This window comes from Schistocerca serialis, chromosome 1, assembly GCF_023864345.2.
Source record: "Schistocerca serialis cubense isolate TAMUIC-IGC-003099 chromosome 1, iqSchSeri2.2, whole genome shotgun sequence".
Lineage (NCBI taxonomy): Eukaryota > Metazoa > Arthropoda > Insecta > Orthoptera > Acrididae > Schistocerca > Schistocerca serialis.
The window spans coordinates 660,634,243-660,656,829 of NC_064638.1; the positions used below are offsets into that span (position 1 = coordinate 660,634,243).

Genomic DNA, 22,587 nt, shown 5'->3' on the forward strand with positions numbered 1-22,587 from the left:
CAAGAGGACTAATACGTTCAGAGCGTAACTACTTCGCATGTGAGGCGTGTAGTGTACATATAAATTGATGAGCAAAAACTTTATAGCCGGCCGCTGATGGCCGAGCGGTTCTAGGCGCTTCAGTCCGGAACCTCGCGACCGCTACGGTCGCAGGTTCGAATCCTGCCTTGGGCATGGATGTGTGTGATGTCCTTAGGTTAGTTAGGTTTAAGTAGTTCTAAGTTCTAGGGGACTGATGACCTGAGATGTTAAGTCCCATAGTGCTCAGAGCCATTTGAACCATTTTTTTAAAAACTTTATAACACTATCCACCACGAGTTGAATGCTGTAAGGTGGCGTCGTGGGAACGCAGTGTGATAAAGGAAGTTTGTATAACCGGAGAAGATACGAATACGGAATCATTCTAGCGACGTATCGGTCGGACATGTGGATGTCCACTGACATAATCGATTCTTGACAAACAGATGAAATCGTGAGTAGCCGGCAGGAGGTTGATGCCCACACCTGATCACAGAACGAGGAGGTTAGAGGCCAGGCGGCGATTTGTGGCAAGCCTCACAACAGAATACAATCCTCGCATATGCACAAACGTGTAGCAGCATGCCGTTCAGTGCACTTTCTACCATGATATGGGGTTCGGCAGCAAGTGACGCCTAGTTCTTGACGTGCCGACCCAACGAGATCGCCTGTTACGGTTACAGTGGGAGCGGCATCTTCGAGGCTGGACCGCTGGAACTACGTCGTCTGGTAGGATGAATTCAAGTGGTTCAAATGGCTCTGAGCACTATGGGACTTAACATCTGAGGTCATCAGTCCCCTAGAACTTATAACTACTTAAACCTAACTAAGCGCGGTTCCAGATTTAAGCACCTAGAACCGCTCGTCCACAGCGGCCGGCTCGGATGAATTACGTCTCTCGTTACAACAGGTCGGTGGTCATGTCCAGGTACGCAGTGTTCCTGGAGAACGTCTGCTCGATTCAAGCACAGCACTACTGACGCTGGCCGGTGGCGGCAGTGTATTACGGGGTCGTTCACCTGCTCATCCATTGGTCCTACGATAGTAATCGGAGTCACCACGACAGCTGTGCTGTGGACTATGTGAATGCCTTTTCGGACATCCTCGCTTGATGTCTTCCGCGACTGTGGTGTTGTCTTCCAGCAGCATAACTGTCCGTGTCGCAAGACCAGAATCGTGCTACAGTGGTTTGAGAAACAAGGTGGGGAGCTCATGTTGATCTCTTGATTCGCCTGAACTGAACCCGATGGAACGCATCTGGGGCGCTACGGGCTGCCAGCTCCGCGCCCACAAACCGCCGGGACTGGTGTGACCTGTGCGTAGGCACCTGGAGGCACATCACTCCGGAAGCCTACTGACGACCAGTCGAATCCTTGCCGTTCAGAATGGCCGCTGCATTGCGTTCCAAAACTGGTGCAACACGCTGTTAAGCGGGTGGTCACCGTGCTTTGGCTCATCAGTGTACATGAATAACGTGGTGCCACTTTGTCAAATAGAAACTGTGCCTTTCTGTAAATATGACAATAGGAGCTTAAAATTGAAACAAATTTGGTGAATCTTTGTTAGATTTTTAAGAATCTGTGGTGAAAGGTAAATTAAGGCGCTACTACTTTATGTTTTCTGACTGACTATGGAAAAATATTTTATCAGTTAGCCAATAAAGTCTAGAAACCTTAAAATTAATAGATATAGTGTAGAGAAAAATGCTCTCGTACTTCCATCATGTTAATTTTGTCACAAAGCGAACGTTGCGACGCATCGGTAATTAAGGTGGCCAGGAAAGATAGACACCTACAAAAAGATGACAGATTAATAAGTTTAGTTATAATATGTACATAATAACTGAGGAGAAAGGGGAAGGAGGAGGGGAGGATAATGATGATGGTGATGTTTGGTTTTTGGGGCGCTCAATAGAGCGCTCAACTGCGCGGTCATCAGCGCCCGTACAAAGTCCCAAATTTTTCACAATCCAATTTTTTTATACAGTCCAAGCGAGCCACGGTCACGAATGATGATGATGGGGAGGAGGAGGAGGAGGATGATGAAATGATGAGGACAACACACACACTCAGTCCCCAGGCAGAGAAAATCTCCAACCTGGTCAGCAATCGAATGCGGGACCCCGTGATCAAGAGGCAGCAACGCTAAGGGAGGAGGAGATTAGTGTTTAACATTTCTTCGACAACGAGATCATTAGAGATGGAGCACAAGCTCGGATTAGGGAAGTATGGGGAAGGAAATGGGCCGTGCCCTTTCAAAGGAACCATTCCAGCATTTGTCTGGAGCGATTTAGGGAAAACCTAAATCTGGATGGCCGGATGCGGTTTTGAACTGTCGTACTTCCGAATGCGAATCCAGTGTGCTACCCACTGCCCCACCTCGCTCGGTTTTGATAACTGAGGTATACAAACTCTGAAGTGCAATGAATTCTTCTGCAGTGATGAGTTACATAAAGTTGAGGGTAATGTTCTTGGCAGAAACAAATAGTACTGAATGCTGATAAAATCAAATAAGTTCCTGGCAAGTGCTAATGCTTAGTGCCGTCGTCATACATTGATGTAATTTCTCACTGCAGTCTCCCGTACTAATTGTGATACAAGTCTGAAGATCCAGTGAACCTGGGTGCGAAGCTCTGAGTGCAGCTGCTCAAAAAGACGCGCCGACCCAGCAGAGTCGCAGGCAGCGATGCCATGTGAGATCGGCATCTCCTTGTGGTGTGTGTGCTTGGTGCCATCCATCGGAGACAGCGAGCGGGAGGTTTAAACTTGCCGTCTCCCGCACAGTAGCTGTGTGCGACGCAGTGCATGTTCCCTCGGACATGCATGCACGTCCGAAGAATGCCTGTTCCTCCGGACATGTATGCAAGTTTGAAGGAGCTTTGCACCGTACTTCGCAACAACGCGAATATCGTATTTATCCGCCCACATTGGGCAAGTGGCTTTCGTTTGAAATGTCTCTCCTGTACAGGCATATACACAATGAATGTACGGTGCTGGTTGTAGACACGTGGCTGACGACATGTGCACTTTTGTATCTGGTCGGGATGCGTGCTCTGATAGCCTAATGGTAAGGCGACCGCTCACGATAAGCAGCAAATCCGGTTTCGAGTCCCGGTCCAGCACAAAATTTCACTGTCGTCATTCCATTATACAGCCGACTCTCGCCCATACTCGCAGCTACGAATACATTTCACTTGCATGATAATAAGATCAGAACAGAATATGGGACAATGCACCGAGAGATATTTTCCAAATAACCATAGATTTGAAATGGACCATTGTGGAGCGACGGCATAAAAACGCCAGCCAATCAACGACTAGGGCGCGCACGTTTCTCCGGTAAGCAAACGTGTTTTGGAGTGTCTAGCACGGGGATTTGTCTAAGCTAATGCTATGTCATACTCACCTTATTTGCTACCGTGCGCTGTACCGCCTCGGAGTCAAAATGAACAGGTCCACAAACAACAAGCTAGCCGGCATGTACATTGGTTACGGAGCAGTAGGATGTAGTGCTATGGGCACGATAGGATGGTATGCTGACCATTTCCCAAACATCGTTTGAGGGAAACAGGCATGTTTGTACCCAAAAACTCCGAAACAGGACGTCGAATAACAGTGAGCGACTATGGAATTTCATGAAGAGGTACTACAGTTTTTCGAAATAATGCCATCGTTCAGCGTCAGAGCAACACCTCACGAATGCGGTGTCATTCATATGCTTGTTTATAATCTCGAAACGGAAGTTTTTCACGTCCTTACCTTGTACAAAACTTCCAGGCTGTGAAACTAGAAGATTATCCAAGGGAACCAGATTTTTTTGTCTGGACGTTAAGCCAGTGCCAGAGTCCCTGGGCTAATGCAAATTTCCATTACATTCGAGTACATGGTCCCCAGGAAACGTAACTGGCCACTGAAAAATTTCTGTTTTAATCATTCATCTTTCCCTTTTGTATCGGTAACAAATTGATCGATTTCCCCTTTTTCTCTGCTACATCGGCTTACTTAGGTCTTTGCCTGTGGTTCTTCTAGCGAGTATGGTTCAGCCAATGAACACTGAGGGCGTGGTCCCCTATCTGGACAGGCTAGTTTCGAAACGAGGAAGAGGCAGCTGGAGAGTTGCAGTCAGTTGGAGTGCTGGTCGGGAAGTGGTCAGTAGCAGCTGTATGTGATTGTCAGGCAGTTGTCTGATGTATTCTGTTTCGGCACTGCTGTGGATAGAAGGTGTGACATATGAAGTGGTAATGGGCGCTGCTACAATAAGATGCACTGAAAGGGAGAGAGAGCTATGAATGAGCGCAAAAATAAGGTCATGTTGAGGACCTGAGAAAACAAGCACATACCGCTCCTCTCTATTTGTCTGCTCAGCAGTACAAGGTAATATGAACTTTCTCTTTACGCTTAGCATGTTACATTGGAGCAGTTTGGTTGCTTTGGTCTACTTGTCGAATGTGTAACAGAAGCACTAACGACTACTATCAATGTGTGGAGGATCTGGCCCTTTTTATGAACTGAATTTAAAAACTAACCCACAATTTGCACAGCACATGCTCTAACTATCGGTATATACACAGAAATTCCGTGTGTTACCAATTGTCAGTCACAATGGAAGTCGATAGACGGATATTGACACCAAAGCCGCCCGTACTGTCGTAAGCCAGTACCTACCATTACGGTCTGAAACAGTTATGTAGCCTCCCGTGCACCATCTGAAGATGAGCCTGAAAAGGTTCGGAAACCGGTTTAGGGAATAAATAACTATTTAAAAAAAGTGACTAGTTATGGTTTTCTGTTTTATATCGAATATACAGTCACGGGTTCTTAAACATTCGTAATGGATAAGCTTAATCTGATACATTTTTAGATTGCTAGAAGGCCTTTGACACCGTTCCTCATAAGAGGCTTCTAATCAAAACTTTCTGGAAGATTAAAACTGTGTGCCGTACAGGGACTCGGTCGCGGGCTAGTGCTCAAACAGCTGACCTACCCGATCACGACTCATGACTCGTCCTCGCGCCTTTGGTTTCGCCCGTACCCCATCTCCTACGTTCACCCTTCACAGAAGTTCTTTTACGTATCTTCCGCAAATTACGCAGTAGAACTTCTTTTCTGGGACTGCCTCTCCTATAAGAATGGACATTCCGGAGACATGGCTTAGTCACAGCCTGGGTGATTGTTCACAGAATGAATTTTCGCTCTGCAGCGGAATGTGTGCTGAAATGAAACTTCCTGGCACATTAAAACTGAGTGCCTGACCAGCACTCGAATCCGACACCTTTGGCTTTCTCGGACAAACGCTCTACCAATTTTTTTCTTAATTACTAAAAACATTTATCTGCATTTTAGGATGAAAAGGATATTAACATATATCAGGTATTACTTCATAAAACTTTTGCGGACACAAGAAATCATACGACTATAGAAAAAATGCTTACTTTTATACGCTTAATTTTATGCCTCTTTTGAAATCAGGACCATAAAAATGTACCGTCTACGATGAAACATTTGAGCCCATACAACATTTCAGTTTGGCCACTAAGCAAATAAACATTTTTCAAGAAAAGTTATTCATGTCATATCTAACTGTTAAATGTTCACACCGTTATCTGTAAGCAGATCTAAACGACGTGGCATTCTTTGGTCGCACATTAATACATGACAAAATATGAACTGGGGAACATTCAGTTCCTTTTTGGAATTAACAGAAAAATTCAGGCCGTGGAATTGCTAAGTCCTGTCCTAGTATAATATAGATTCTTGGGAATTGAAAGAAATAGGTTTAGCAGTCAGAAATAACTTCTGACTTCAGCTCATTCACAAAAGAGCGCCTTACAGACAATCTGATATTTGTGAAACAGTTCATTACCCACACTTATATTCGTTACTGACGTCGTCACAGTAAAATGAAAAGATGTATTACACGTGTTCACTTGAGAACCACTGGTCTCTGCCATAACACAAGTAATTTTAACACCATCCATATGATTTGCGTCAGAGTATCATTACTTTCTAATGCACAGTCGAAGATGGGAATCATCCGGTGGGCTCGTTGGTTCGCCTGCCCTAGATGCAATATTTCGCTCCCCAGCTTCGCGCAGCTTATGAAATTCTTTGACAAGCAATACACAGATTGGCGCGATTTCACTGTTCTTCTTTTCCCTTTTATATTTTTTATATTCTTCTCTGCCTGCCACATCTGTTTTGTACAAGTGTGTGCTTTCGCAATGCAGATTTTGTAGACTGTCGCAATGGAGAAGAGGTTTTAGTATCGCGTCCCTTTTCCACGCATTTTGCCTGGATATTGCCTTCATCGGTCATCATTTGTTTTCTGCGTGTTCGGAATTTGCCATCTTCAAATCCTCTTCCACTTCCATAGGCGCATTCTGGAGATCCTCTTCATGTGTGTCATCAGTGACACTGCTAGCATCTTTGTTGGTTGATTGACTTGTAGTCTGTTATTAGTTCTACTGATATCCTTTCGGTTCTCTTGCTTGCCAGAGATTGATTCTATAGCCGGCCGGTGCGGCCGAATGGTTCTAGGCGCTACAGTCTGGAACCGCGCGACCGCTACGATCGCAGGTTCGAATCCTGCCTCGGGCATGGATGTTTGTGATGTCCTTAGGTTAGTTAGGTTTAAGTAGTTCTAAGTTCTAGGAGACTAATAACCTCAGATGTTAAGTCCCATAGTTCTCAGAGCAATTTGAACCATTTTTTTTTTATTCTATAACTTCCTTCATTCACATTTTTTCCCCATCCCTGCACCCATAGTGGGGTTATTCTGCCCTGACAGAACAGTTGCATACGTATATCACGGATGCTGGTTGACTTTTTTCAATACCCAGTTGTACAGGGCACCTACAGTAACAATTTTCTCTTAGAAGTTCAGTGGAACTGCACATGCAGCACATGCCGGGTTGGTTTTCATATACAAAATACATGTCCTATGACTGCAAACCATTACGTAAGAGGGTTTGTACTTTTGCAATTGTACGTTGGCTATTTGATTGCCGTTGAGCTTCGCATGCCAATTGTTTCATGGCCACATTTCTTCACTGAGACCGTAAACTGCCCCTTAGAAACTAAGCACTTCTCTGGTCTTTACAAGTGGCAGTTTCAACGGTAAATTACAGACTTTCACAAGTCGCAAGCCAAGACCTGCGTATGATGTTGATGCTGTTCTGACAGAACCATCATTATACTTAAATTTAACGTTGCCATTGATGTTCCTGACTATTCGCTCACAAACGTCGTTAATTATGCATTTTGCCTGGACACTGTTCACAGCATTGCAAATCACAATACCTATCACATTCTCATCAAGCAGCTTTCGTAATTAATCATGCAATTCCGAATAGCAAGAGGTGTACACCGTTTGGTGTTCCATACAATAGTAAATTTCAAGGTTTCCCTCATCAAGGAAAACACGATTCGCTGTCCAGTAACTTTAATGTGGCCACCTGTCAAAAACCTGAACAATCAAGTTTTTTGCAGTGCGGACAACCGTGAGACGTGCATGTAGAGAGCCAGCGAGGTTCTGGAACCTACCGACATGGACGTGGAGCCGCACCGACTTCAGTGCCGTGGCCAGCTGCGCTAGGTTTCTCGGTTTAGCATCCACGGCGCGAACATCCTGCTAGAGGTGGTCCCACAGATTGTTGGCTGGGTTTAAATCCCGAGAGTTTGATGTCCAGTGGAATACGTCGAACTACACACGTACACTGCGAGCTGTGTGACACGTTGCAATGTCCTGCTGGTAGATGCCATTGTTCCAAGGAAAAACAAACTACATGAAGGGGTGGACATGATCCCCAAGGATACATGCATACCATTATGCCTCCCAAAATACCTGGATCCTTTCGAGGGTTGTTGCAGGCTGTTTGCTTTCAGACATTTCACACTGTAAATGCCAATGGACATGTGTTTGATGGAGCATAAAATGTGATTCATCGGAAAAGGTCACCTGTGGATCTGTAGACGTGTAGTTACGGGGTCTGCGTGCAAATTCCAGACTTCGTCGCCGAAGAACAGCTGTCAGCATTGGTGCATGAGCCAGGTGCCAGCTGTGGAGGCCTATACGCAGCAACGTTCGCAGAACGATCGTTGAGGAAACACTGTTAATAGTCCCTTGGTTCATCTAGGAGGTCAGTTGCCCTGGAGTTGACAGTTCTATTCACCTGTACACATCTCCTTCATCCCTGACATCTTTGGCCCGTATTGTACTCGGCGCCAGTTTTGGATGAGCCATTTTGCCTTGCATGGTATTTTGTAACCACAGCGGCACGCGAATAGTTCACAAACTTAGCCACTTCGGAAATGCATCCACTCTTGGCGCGAAAGCCGATTATCATGCCTTTTTGACATCAGATAAGTCGCTCTGTTTCCACATAAGGACGACTGCACTGTTTTCCGCGTGCCCCCCATCCCCCACCCCTCCCTGACACGCGATACATACCCTCCATTGCTAGTGCTGGCATCTGCTGTCTGTGAGTGGTTATTGCACGCTGACATCAACATAGGCGATGGTCACATTAACGTGACTGGGCCGTGTACTTACAGTTTAGTAGATACTTTCCAACAGCACGAACACCACTCGGATTAACGTGACTGGGCCGTGTACTTACAGTTTAGTAGATACTTTCCAACAGCACGAACACCACTCGACAGTAAACAAGCGATCGGCTGCTTTCGCACGCCACGACCGTCAGACACCGACTGTTTCAACTGAGCTACCCGAGCACGACTCACGACCTATTCCCACAGCTTTACTTCCTCCAGTACCTTACCCCCCTACCCGCCAGAGTGGCTACGGGTCGTGAGTCGTGCTCAGGTAACGCACTTGGACGCCAGTGCAGTAGCTGAGTGCGTCCGCTCTGGGGCTGGTCTCCATCTGGAATAAAAAACTGGATAAACTTTGATAGACGTCTTGCGACGTCTGCACAGAACCGATCTCCCCAAAGACGAAAGACGACGAGAAGACAAACAGAAGAAAAATGGCAAAGGTTCTGGGTTCGAGTAGCCGTCCGTTGTGACCGAGCGGTTCTAGGCGCTTCAGTCCGGAACCGCACTGCTTCTACTGTCGCAGGTTCGAATCCTGCCTCGGACATGGATGTGTGTGATGTCCTTAGGTTAGTTAGGTTTAAGTAGTTCTAAGTCTAGGGGACTGATGACCTCAGATGTTAAGTCCCATAGTGCTTAGAGCCATTTGAACGATTTTCTAGGTTCGAGTCCCAGTCTGGCATGCAGCTGCATCAGCGCACTCTCCACTGCAGCCTGAAAATTCATTCTGTAGCTTCTCATCAAATTGTGTGCCCCTGTAGTATCATCTCAGTCGTGCCACTGGATTCGTGATTTCATGTCAGAAAGGTCACAGTCTGTAGTAACTGAAAAAAAGTCGTCAAGTAAAACAGGAGTGATTTCTGGAGTTTCCCAAAGTATTGTTATATGCCAATTACTATGCCTAATCTACGCAAACAACCTCAGCAGCCCTCTTAGATTGTTTACAAATGATGCTGTCGTTTACTGGTTTGGAAAGTCATCGGAAGACCAAAACCAGTTGCAAAATGATTTAGACAAGAGATCTCTATGGTGCAAAAAATGGCAATTGATCTAAACAATAAAAATTGTGAGGTACTAAAAGGAATCCGTTAGTTTTCGGCTACACGATAAATGAGAAAGGTCTAAAGGCTGTCATTTCAACTAAGTATCTAAGGATTACAATTACGAACAACTTCTTCTTGTTCTTCTTCTCTTCAGGTAATAGGCAAACTTGCCTGCTCCGGTACCCATCGTTGCCAGGGTATTCCTCTATCTCTTCTTCCTTGGCACTTATACTCGTAGTTTCTAGTCTTTAAGGGGAGTCTGCCACTCTCCATTCTTTCTAGGTGCTCGTTCCATTTTCTCCTATACTCTACAGTTTTATCATTTAGACTAAAAATTTTTAGTTCTTGTCTAATATCTTGATTCCCTAGTCTGTCCTCTATTGTGCAACCCTCGACTCGTCTCAGGAATTTCATTTCACATGCCTGAATACGGCTTTCTTGGCTTTTGCTAACCTCCCAGGTCTCGCCTCCATAAGAGCACTGTGGAGACTGCAACTGTTCTGTACAAATTAATTGGAGTATCTTTCCTAGTTTTGTTTTTAAGGTTTCTGTTAATTGTTCCACATACTCGGCTAAATTTACTAACCTTAATTTCTTTATCTTTGCTGTAGCCACATGTCTCTTCACATACTAGGTAAGTGAAATAGATTACTTGATCTAAAATCTTTTGGTTTACCGCTATTTTGGTTCTAATGTGTTCTTTCACCATGAAGGCCATTGTCTTTGTTTTCCTATTGATATTTACATGTCAAATTTCGCATTCATTTGCTTCAGTACATAAATTCCTTTCTGATGGCCCTCTTCTTTATTTGCTAGGATCACTGGATCGTCAGCATATAGTAAGTTATTTAAAATAACCGTCATATTTAGGTATATACCTTTCTGAAATTCTGTTTTCCATATATGCATTATTTCGTGAGTGTAAATGTTAAAGTTACGGAGATACAGCAGCCATGTCGTACTCCTTTGTCAATTGGTATCTGATAAATCATTTTTCCGTTGAGATCTAGAGTGATGGTCGTTTTCTGGTTAATATTTTTATCACATTTATTAGATGTTTTGGATATCCGCAATTCGTCATTATCTTCCAAAGTTTCTATTTACTGACATTGTCAAAAGCTTCTCTTAAAATCGATAAAAGCAATGTGTATTTCTTTATTATATTCTCTGCGTTTCTGAATTACCTGTTGTAAAATAAGAATTGCATCTATCGCCAAGAGTCCTTTCCTAAAACCCATTTGTTCCTCATGCAGTACTGCTTTCGTTATGTCTTTAAGTATTGTGTTTAAAATCTTACGATATACCTTGTATTCTGACTCTAGTAAACTTATTTTTGCAAAGGCTTTTGTCTCTTTTTTTAAAAAAACTGATTTCACTATAGCAATCTTCTAATCTTTGGGGATGCCTTTTTCTCTTCCAACTTTCATTTAAGAGACTTAACAGTCGCAGATGTAGCATCATTCCTCCTTATTTTACCAATTCAGCATTAATGCCTCTCTGTCTATCGATTCTCTGTTCTTATGAAATGTTAAGGAAGATTTTATTTCGTCAGGCTGTATTTCATCTAATACCTTGTCATCTATTAATAGTTTCAGTTTCTTGTGCTGCATTATCATACCATAATGCTCTTTAATAATTTAGTCACTGTTCGTCTTCAATATTGTTTACTTGTAACTTCTCTTTCTCTGTCGTGTTCAAAGTTTTTAAAACCTTATAGGCCATTTGCTGTCTCCCATGAACAATATTCTCCATATTAGTAATAGATCTATCCCAATGATCTTGGTGTGCCTTGCTTACTACTCATTAAGCAATATTTCTTCTCTCTTTACAAGACTGCTTCTTTTCAGTCGTGGAGTTGTTTTCGTATTTTACATATGTATCCTCTTTTTCTTTAACAACTTTTCTTATAAAGTTCATTCCAAGTTTTAGGTCCTTTCTACTTATTTTTTTATTTCTACCGAGAGCTTCTCCTGCTACTCTATTTACCATGTTCTTTAGATTTTGCCATTCTTGTTCTGTATTACCTTTAGTTTGCAAGTTTGCTGGCTCATTATTCAATCTGCGTTGGTAAAGATGGTTGATACTGTCCTCTTCAGCAAGTGTACTTTATAAATGCGTTGATCATATTTGTTACTTACTTGTTTTCTCATATTCTTCCATTTCTCAAAAAGATATATTCTGGAGATTAGTAGAAAATGATCTGATCCTATATCTTGTCCTCTATAAACTCTTGTATCCTTTAGTTGACCAGCTAGTTTATCATTTACTAAAATGTAGTCAATTATTGATCTAAGACCTCTGCTGGTGCAAGTGCACTTACGTCTGTCTCTTTTCTTGCAAAATGAGTGTGTTATTGTTAGATTGTTGCAAGTGGCAAAATCTCTGAGTATTTTTTTCATTTTCATTGCATACCGGTTCTCCAAAAGGTCCTATAATATTCGTTACTGAGATATTTCCTATTCTGGCATTGAAATCACCCATCATAATAATCTGACAAGTAGCACTGTATTTATTCAGAATCTTTTTCTACCTTTTCTTTCTTCTTCTGGTGCATATACGCTTATAATGGTGGCGTTGCCTCTTCTCAGTTTCAGTTTGACTATGAGTATTCTTTCGCTTATATATGTGCAATGTCTGATATTCTTTCCCCATCTCTTATGCAGGAGTAATGCGACACTTTTGCTGCTCTTACATTTCGTTCGTCTCCACTACAGAACATAATGTAATCACCTATATATTTATTACCTCTCATTTCCATTTTCGTATCTGTGATTGCTACAGCATCGATATTCATGTCTTTTAGTATATTTGCTAGAATTCTTCTGACATTCCAGGTTGCTACTTTGGTATATCCGTTGACCCATTTTCGTTTGTCCTTATACATAGATTTGTCATTGAACTTTGAGAGCACCCTGTTTCCGAGGCTCCTTGATGTCCTAGGAGAAGTGATCATTTAAAATTAAAATTTAAAACAGTCTTGATCGCAATCTTGTTAAAATATTGTTTTTATTGGCGTTAGTGACAGGTTTCAGCTCTATGAAAGAGTCATCTTCAGACTCCAGAGCGGTGGATGGACACTGCTAGATGAGTTCTGACGACCCTCGACGCTCGAGGTCACTCATTCTAATAAAAAAAAAAAAATTAGACAAGATTGCGATCAAGAATGTTTTAAATTTTAATTTTAACTACTTTTAAGATCGCTGTCTATGTTTTAAAAAAAACCTTAATGAGTATTTTCCGAGAGTTGGTTACCAGCCATCTGCTCAACCCCTTTCCAGGAGGACCAGCATTTTCTTTCGGGGTTTTCTCTCTTAGCCGATTCGTTCTGGTTATTTAAAGGCGCCAGAAACCTCGCCTTTCATCCTCTCCCGTTGACTACATAACGAACAGCCACTGTACACCCTACACTGAGCAGAGATCGCGATTCCTGGACGTCGGAGAAGGGTTTGCTGACAGAGCTGCCTTGAGTTCATCAAGATCTGATTCATTCATGAACCTTCAGTGGCCGTTTCTCAGAGTTTTTATTCTGAGCAGGTATCGGCAGCGAGAACAGACTGAGATCCTTTGCCAACTTTTGACCATTAGAAACAGAAAAACAAAAGGTAACTGAAAGATACTTTCAAGCCTCGAGACCTAATATCGTTGTTGTTGTTGTGGTCTTCAATCCTGAGACTGGTTTGTTGCAGCTCTCCATGCTACTCTATCCTGTGCAAGCATCTTCATCTCCCAGTACCTACTGCAACCTACATCCTTCTGAACCTGTTTAGTGTATTCATCTCTTGGTCTCCCTTTACGATTTTTACCCTCCACGCTGTCCTCCAATACTAAATTGGTGATCCCTTGATGCCTCAGAACATGTCCATGTGGCACAAACTTCTCTTATCCCCAATTCTATTCAATACCTCCTCATTAGTTATGTGATCTACCCATCTAATCTTCAGAATTCTTCTGTATCACCACATTTCGAAAGCTTCTGTTCTCTTCGTGTCCAGACTATTTATCGTCCATCTTTCACATCCATACAAATACTCCATACAAGTACACAAATACACTCCATACAAATACTTCCAGAAACGACTTCCTGACTCTTAAATCTTTACTCGATGTTAACAAATTTCTCTTCTTCAGAAACGCTTTCCTTCCCATTGCCAGTCTACATTTTATATCCTCTCTACTTCGACCATCATCAGTTATTTTGCTCCCCAAATAGCAAAACTCCTTTACTACTTTAAGTGTCTCATTTCCTAATCTAATCCCCTCAGCATCACCCGACTTAATTCGACTTCATTCCATTATCCTCGTTTTGCTTTTGCTGATTTTCATCGTATATCCTCCTTTCAAGACACTATCCATTCTGTTCAACTGCTCTTCCAAGTCCTTTGCTGTCCCTGACAGAATTACAATGTCATCGGCAAACCTCAAAGTTTTTATTTCTTCTCCATGGATTTTAATACACTCTCCGAATTTTTCTTTTGTTTCCTTTATTGCTTGCTCAATATACAGATTGAATAACATCGAGGACAGGCTACAACTCTGTCTCACTCCCTTCCCAACCACTGCTTCCCGTTCATGTCCCTCGGCTCTTATAACTGCTTTCTCTAAGTCTACAAATGCTAGAAACATAGGTTTGCCTTTCCTTAATCTACCCTCTAAGATAAGTCGTACGGTCAGTATTACCTCACGTGTTCCAATATTTCTACGGAATCCAAACTGATCTTCCCCGAGATCCGCTTCTACCAGTTTTTCCATTCGTCTGTAAAGAATTTCGTTAGTATTTTGTAGCCGTGACTTATTAAGCTGATAGTTCGGCAATTTTCAAATCTGTCAACACCCGCTTTCTTTGGGACTGAAATTATTATATTCTTCTTGAAGTCTGACGGTATTTCGCCTGTATCATAGATGTTGCTCACCAGATGGTAGAGTTTTGTCAGGACTGGCTCTCCCAAGGCCGTCAGTAATTCTAATGGAATGTTGTCTACTTCCGGGGCCTGGTTTCGACTTAGGTCTTTCAGTGCTCTGGCAAACTCTTCACGCAGTATCATATCTCCTATTTCATCTTCATCTACGTCCTCTTCCATTTCCATAATATTGTCCTCAAGTACATCGCCCTTGTATAGACCCTCTATATACTCCTTCCACCTTTCTGCTTTCCCTTCTTTGCTTAGAACTGGGTTTCCATCTGACCTCTTGATATTCTTACAAGTGGTTCTCTTTTCTCCAAAGGCCTCTTTAATTTTCCTATAGGCAGTATCTATCTTACCCCTAGTGAGATAAGCCTCTACATCGTTACATTTGTCCTCCAGCCATCCCTGTTAAGCCATTTTGCACTTCCTGTCGCTCTCATTTTTGAGACGTTTGTATTCCTTTTTACCTGTTTCATTTACTCCATTTTTATATTTTCTCCTTTCATCAATTAAATTCAATATTTCTTCTGGTACCCAAGGATTTCTACTAGCCCTCATCTTTTTACCTACTTGATCCTCTGCTGCCTTCACTATTTCATCCCTCAAAGCTACCCATTCTTCTTCTACTGTATTTCTTTCCCCCATTCCTGTCAATTATTCCCTTATGGTCTCTCTCAAACTCTGTACAACCTCTGGTTTAGTCAATTTATCCATGTCCCATCTCCTTAAATTCCCACCTTTTTGCAGTTTCTTCAGTTTCAATCTACAGTTCATAACCAATAGATTGTGGTCAGAGTCCACATCTGCGCCTGGAAATGTCTTACAATTTAAAACCTGGTCCCTAAATCTCTGTCTTACAATTATATAATCTATCTGATACGTTCTAGTATCTCCAGGCTTCTTCCATGTATATAACCTTCTTTTATGATTGTTGAACCAAGTGTTAGCTATGATTAAGTTATGCTCTGTGCAAAATTCTACTAGGTGGCTTCCTCTTTCATTTCTTACCTCCAATCCATATTCACCTACTACGTTTCATTCTCTTCCTTTCCCTACTATCGAATTCCAGTCACCAATGAGTATTAAATTTTCGTCTCCCTTCACTATCTGGATAATCTCTTTTGTTTCATCATACATTTCATCAATTTCCTCATTATCTGCAGAGCTAGTTGGCATATAAACTTGTACCTAGTGTAGTAGGCGTGGGCTTCGTATCTATCTTGGCCACAATAATGCGTTCACTATGCTGTTTGTAGTAGCTTAACCGCACTTCTATTTTTTTTATTCATTATTAAACCTACTCCTGCATTACCCCTATTTGATTTTGTATTTATAACCCTGTATTCACCTGACCAAAAGTCTTGTTCCTCCTGCCACCGAACTTCACTAATTCCCACTATATCTAACTTTAACCTATCCATTTCCCTTTTTAAATTTTCTAACCTACTTGCACGATTAAGGGATCTGACATTCCACGTTCCGATCCGTAGAACGCCAGTTTTCTTTCTCCTGATAACGACATCCTCTTGAGTACTCCCCGCCCGGAGATCCGAATGGGGGACTATTTTACCTCCGGAATATTTTCCCAAGAGGACGCCATCATCATTTAACCACACAGTAAAACTGCATGCCCTTGGGAAAAATTACGGCTGTGGTTTCCCCTTGCTTTCAGCCGTTCGCAGTACCAGCACAGCCAGGCCGTTTTAGTTAGTGTTACAAGGCCAGATCAGTCAATCATCCAGACTATTGCCGCTGCATCTACTGAAAAGGCTGCTGCCCCTCCTCAGGAACCACACGTTTGTCTGACCTCTCAACAGATAACCCCTCCGTTGTGGTTGCACCTACGGTACGGCTATCTGTATCGCTGAGGCACGCAAGCCTCCCCACCATACTCCCATGGACCATGGTTCATGCGGGGAGGCTAATATCGTAGAGGCCAAAAAAAGCAGGAAGTTGCCGAGAGAGGCCGAGTCCCACATACTGCTAAGAAGAGAGCCCACTACCACGCCCCCCCCCCCACCCCCCGCCTCCTCCGCCTAGGGGGACTACGCTTTGTCTGGAATCTCACTGACCTTAACTAGAATGGTCACATAGATGACGTTGTTGGGAAGGCGAACCAAAGACTGCGTTTTATTGACGGAACAGTTGGAAAATGCAGCAGATCTACGAATGAGACTGCCTACAGTACATTTGTCTTCCCTCTTCTGGTGTATTGGTGGGATATTTACCAGGTAGGATTTACGGAGGACATTGAAGAGTTCAGGAAGGGCAGCTTAATTTGTATTATCGCGAAGTAGGGGAGAGAATGCCACGGATGTTATACGCTAGTTTGGGACCCAATCGTGAGTAGAAAAGGCGTTTATCGTAGCGGCAAGATCTTTCCACGAATTTCAATGACCGACTTTCTCCTACAAATGCGAAAATATTTTGTTGACCTCCACCTACACAAAAAAAATCATCATCGTAATAAAATAAGAGAAATCAGGGCTCGCAAGGAAAGATTTAAGTGTTCATTTCTGTCGCGTGCTGTTCCAGAGCGGTATGATAGAGAATTAGTCTGAAGATGGTTCCGTGAATCCTCTGCCAAGTATTTGAATGTGAATTGCAGAGCGAGAAAAAGGAATTTGGGCAGCCTTTTAAATGTAGCTCATGGGGAGGCGCAGCTGTCGCTGATCCGTCATATCCAGCCGACTAGATAACGAGCACCCATTGTGTGCAGGCGGTAGTTATAAGAAAAGACAACGAAACGTGCATTTTGCTGGTCAGTCAAAATGGACGTTAGACCTGGAAAATTGCGAAGTTCAGTAAAAAAAAGGAATACAGAAAAACGCCACTGTCATTATTGTGGCAGAAGCAGACTTCAACGAGACGGTGTGCCGGAGTTACGGACACTTCGGCTCCAATAGAGAATTAACTACCGGCGCCCGTCCTTGGTAGGCAAACAGTGGCTGCTCGCCAGCCTATTCCGGTGCCGGCGCAGTTACTCAACACGGGGCACGTCCCATCTCCTGAGGGCGGCCTGCTTTCACTCTCGCTGTTCTTAATGTAAAGTGTCCTGTGACACTGGCAATCAGTTATCCCCAGACGAATAAAATTCATTTTAAAAGCGTCGAAAATCCTTCTACGTTATTAAAGAAGATCGAACATGGTGATGTGGTGCCGAACACTTGACTCGGGCTCATGAAGGGACGATTTAAATTCTTGTAGCCCCTCCAGATTAATCGAGATGCAGGTCGCGATAGTTTTCTCAAGGGCTGTACATATTCCTCTTTTTCTGCATCAACACTCCGCAAGCGACCTTGGAGTGTGTGGCGGGGGGAACTATCTGTTCCCATCTGCCCCGTCCATTCGCGAATAGCGCGTGGAAAGAATGATCGTCGGTACGCCACCGTATACCTCTAATTTCACAGATGTTCAGTTTATGAGAGGTTTGTGGGAGGACTCCGTATTAACTCTACTTTTCTCAGATTGTTCATTTTAAGAGACGTAATTAATATGCTGCCCGACGCTTCCTGGAACGTACTCTCTCGAAATTTCAATAGTAAACCTCTCCTTGATGCACAACACCTCCCTTGTAGTGCCTACCATGAAGTTTGTTGAGCAGCTTCGTAACGCTCTCGCGTCGACTAAATTATCCCGTGATGAAACGCGCCGATTCTTGTCTATCTCTTCTGTTGATCCTACTTGATAGGAGGGGTTCCATACTAACGAGAAATACCCAAGAAAAGATCGAAAAGTGTTTTGTGAGCCACTTCTTTCGTGAATGAATTACATTTCCTTAAGATTCTTCTTATGGGAATGTCAGAGTGGCATCTGATTTTAGTGAAATTTGTTTCGAAGGGGGGATTCCATTTTAGGTCGCTCCGGGTACCTACTGCTTGATACTTTATGGTAGTTGCTGCTTCCAGTGATCCGTCAACAACTGTGTAATCTGACAATAACGGAATTCTTCGCCTAATTATGCCCAGCGTGTTACATTTATTTACCTTCAGGATGAATTCCAAGTGCCTGCACCAATCGTGAATCCTCTGCAGGTCTTCCTGCAGTTCGCTCGTCTCCTGGCGTTGCTAACTTGTTATGGACAAACTCATCAACTGCAATCAGCCTCAACGAGCTTCCGACGTTATCCGCTAGGTTATTCGTACAGTGTGTCAGGGTATAAGTCCAGATATTTTTGTTGGTGACTGAGGACAGTGTATTGAACTACATTAAGGTACACTTTACTTCATTTGCAGGCTAGTAATTGTAGTTATTGGGAGTGTTATGTTTTTGGTTGATTAGTACCTACAAGTACATATGGCAAGAACAAGCCATTAACACTTTTTTCCCCTGGGCAACAGGCCAGGTGTTGAAGTGTAAACGCGCAGATGCAAATCGGCTAGTTCATATTGACAGGCGTAGTTTATATAATTGTGTAGTTACGACCGTGCAGAAAACATCAGGTGATAAAGAATGTGACGTGTCGGTGGGGAGAATGTTAGCCCCAGAGGAAAAACGGCTAGCACCTTGAAGTGGGTACATATTAAGGTACCAATGATCACAATGTCTGTGATGTGTAGAATTTTTATGTATGAAAGTGGTAGAGGGTGACCAGATGCCATTCTCCTTCAGTAATGACGATCTAGTTTTTCTTTGCTGTTCTCAGCCTTTCAATTGTTTAAATTAGGAAAACAGCAGAATATCTTGAACGGTTAGCGATAGGACGTCCATATTCACAGGACATTTGCACTAGTACGTTCTGCAGAAATGTTTAGCATTTGAACCATGTCGGCCCGCTGGTTCGAGGTCAACAGCGATACCGCGGCGCAACACCACCTGCAAGTAACATGTGCCTGCTGCTCTCGTTGTCGCTGTAAACCGAAGGTAATGGATCAGTGTGACTTGAGCAAATGTGCAGGATGCCTCAAGTATGCGTGAACGGTACCGTCAACTCAGTGAGTTTGAAAGAGGGCGCATTATTGGCGTGAGAGAAAAAAATTGCTGCTCGTGAGAGACGAAGTGCTTCGGCAGTGCAACGGTCGTGTGCAGAATGGTTCACGGAAAGCCGTAGAACATGACGAGACGGGTCAGGTCGCACCAGTCAGACCACTACCCGAGAAGATTGACACGTCATCCGGATGAGACTGCAGGACAGATATACATCGCAGACAGGGGTTACGGCATCACAGTGACTGCTTTTGCACAAGACATACAGCGCCAACTCAAGGCCTTATGGTGTGGGGTGCTAGTGTGTACAACCTCATATCACAATTGGTGCCTGTCCAGGGCACTGTGACCAGTGTAAACTACGTGAACTGTAGCAATTACACTTTCTGCACAACACCCCAGACGCCATTTTTCAGCAAGACAATGCACGAGCACATATTGCTGCACGAACACGTCAGTATGTCAGCCTTTTTCCCTGGTCCGCCACGCCACCAGACTTCGCTAATCGAAAATGAGTGGGATATCGTGAAAAGACGGATGAGCGCTGTAACCCAATCCCAACCATCACAGGTGAACTCTGGAACCAGGTGAAAGCAGCCTGGATGGCTATACCACAGGACGTCATTCGCGCCCTTGGCGCGTCGATGTCCCCTCGCATGGAACAAGTTATCAGGGTCCATGGCGAACCCTGTGTCCACTAGGCAGCAGGACACATGCTGAACCGAGGTAACTGAAATGCTAATCATTTCTACAGAACGTACTAATGTATTGTTCTGTTTCTTTCTGAACATGAGTGTACGTTGCAAGAAAAGCTACGTAAAATATTAGTTCCTCCCGCATGTATGCCGCGAAATGACCATAACGCCAAAAAATGAGAGTAATTCTTTAGCCAGCACTTCATGTAATGCTTGTCGATGAAGACGAGGCATCAACTGGAATTCTAATATCATTCGACTGTTGTACGCACGGAACCCATCGACGCGAATAAATGTTGAATACTCGGTGGTTGACAGAGTTTATCACCTCATATTTAACACTCAGGATGATTAGCCAAGGGCCACATACGCGCCGACGGCCGATATCAGCTGGTACGCACTTCTCTGCCTCAACTACCACCTATCATGTAGCGAACGGCAGTACGATAGAAGGTTTCTTGTTCGTGAGGAGTATGTAAAGGTGCATTTAGACTGGCCATATTTTACAGAAACATTTGGCGGCAACACTGCAGCAGTGTGGCTCAGTAGACGGCAATTTTGTGGTAGGGCTGGGCAATTTTGCTGGTGTTGCAGGTTGTTGCAGGTAGTTGTCGACGCATCACTAAGGGGTTGCCGTTGTTGTCCACCAAGAGTGGTACATATTTCGTATTTCAGGGCAATATCCAACTCTGTCCCTATCTGTAAATGCTTCCTCTTCCCCTCACCTTTGTTCCCTTCTTCAATCACCGAATTGCTACAGTCACGTGCCTAAGCGAAAACAATATCGCTTCGCTTTTATTCGAATGTTTGCGCTCGCACACATAGCCAGATATCTGTTGCAGTAGTTTTTTGTGCACAGCAGTGGAGAAGCGGACAAACGAGAGAACTATGAATTTTATAAATGTGATTCATCTACGACGGGAGCTACGGAGCCTATACAAAGTCCTTATCTGAAAACGTGGAACAGGTGGCAAACTGTTGTCGATGAACTCTAAATACGGCTTTAAGAGGCATATAAAAAATCGCAAAGTCTTCGAACCTGTGGCAAATGCGAAGCAATAAAGTTGCATAAGAAGAGTGGAAGGCAGGTGGCTCTTCATCCGTACGGTTTGCATTTGATGTCATGAGTGTCACACAGTCCGGAGATGTACCTGAAGCAGGAACTGATAGTGTAAACAATGGTGTGTGCTAGTGAACAAAAATAAAGTAAAAATTGTATTCTTATTTCAAACGTCCCTCAATGAATCTTTAAGTCCTACTACAAAAGCATTGTCTACTTCTGGCGCCAAGAGGGTTAGTGATGATTATTGATTAGTAAACGTTAAACAGGTACATTAAACTTCTGCACGAATAGCCAGTGGTTAAAAACCGAAGTGTGATCGCCAATCGGGCTGTAATTGGTATACACTCTCATATTCGTATCCGTTTTGTACTTCTCGGATAACTTGCTGCACGAGATATCCGAAATCGTTTTTCGACAGTCTGGTAAAATTCTGGAGCAAGTATGCGTCCAGCAACAATTTAGTAGTTACATTTTCTGAAGTATTCCGCTTACTTAAGGAACGCGTCCACAAAGCCCGATTTTTCTTATTCTCGTGTGATATGTAAGGGATATTCCGAATATAAGTTTCGTCGTTGATTTTCAAACAGAAACTTTATTGCCAAAGATAAATACGCCATGGTAACATGAACTATACACGTTGCACTATTTTTCGACGTACTCGCCACCGATGCTGAGACGTTTGTCGCAGCGTGCAATCAGTTTGAAGAATCTACTCGGGTGAAACTCGGTACCATACGAGGCAATGAGTTGTCGCACAGCCTGCTCCACCTCACCATTGGTTTGGAAATGATGTGCCGAGAGTGGAGGGACGCCCTCTTGAATCTTCATCCTCCAAACTCTGCCTTCTTCTCCGAACATGCAACACCGGCGACCAACCACTTGATGAGACATGACCTTTCCGCTATACACGGTCTGAAGGCGTTCATGGATGACAGATACACAACTGCCACGTGCCCGTTCATACAGGATAACAGTAGGTACTCCCATTGGCGACCACTTTATCATTAAACGTCCGTCTGCCGTCGTTATGTGTACTCAAAAAACCTCGAGCACGCCGGTCTTCTAATACTCTCTCTTCGGCTCTCTGCGCATGTTGAAACGTCCCCTTTGAACAATTATACAGGACTGTGCTTAACCTGACACACAATATTTTTAGCGCAACGCAATCTGACTTTCAAAATTCCCTACTAAAGAATGGCCCTGACAAACATTAAACTATACCTTTCACAAATCACTTACCTCACAAAAATCTTCGCTGCTCAAGCTACTGCAATACAGCGAGCGCCACTACTGCCAGCTAAATAAAAGATTCAAACTACTAAAGGCACTAACTACTGATAGGGGTAGTTAGCAAATGAAAGATATTAATAGAGAACAAACAATGTA

The 22,587-nt window shown here is 43.4% G+C and overlaps 2 protein-coding genes across 3 annotated transcripts in view; one reads left to right on the plus strand and one right to left on the minus strand.

The window, feature by feature from the left end:
- The window catches only part of LOC126479405 (calpain-A), a 611,071-nt gene that overhangs the window by 519,162 nt on the left and 69,322 nt on the right, over nt 1-22,587 (minus strand). The window lies entirely within an intron of this gene.
- LOC126479451 (transmembrane channel-like protein 7) overlaps nt 4,161-22,587 on the plus strand; it is a 203,975-nt gene continuing 185,548 nt past the window's right edge. Inside the window, exon 1 of the mRNA XM_050103787.1 lies at nt 4,161-4,391. The gene's annotated coding sequence lies outside the window, so the exon portion shown is untranslated. The remainder of the gene's footprint in view (nt 4,392-22,587) is intronic.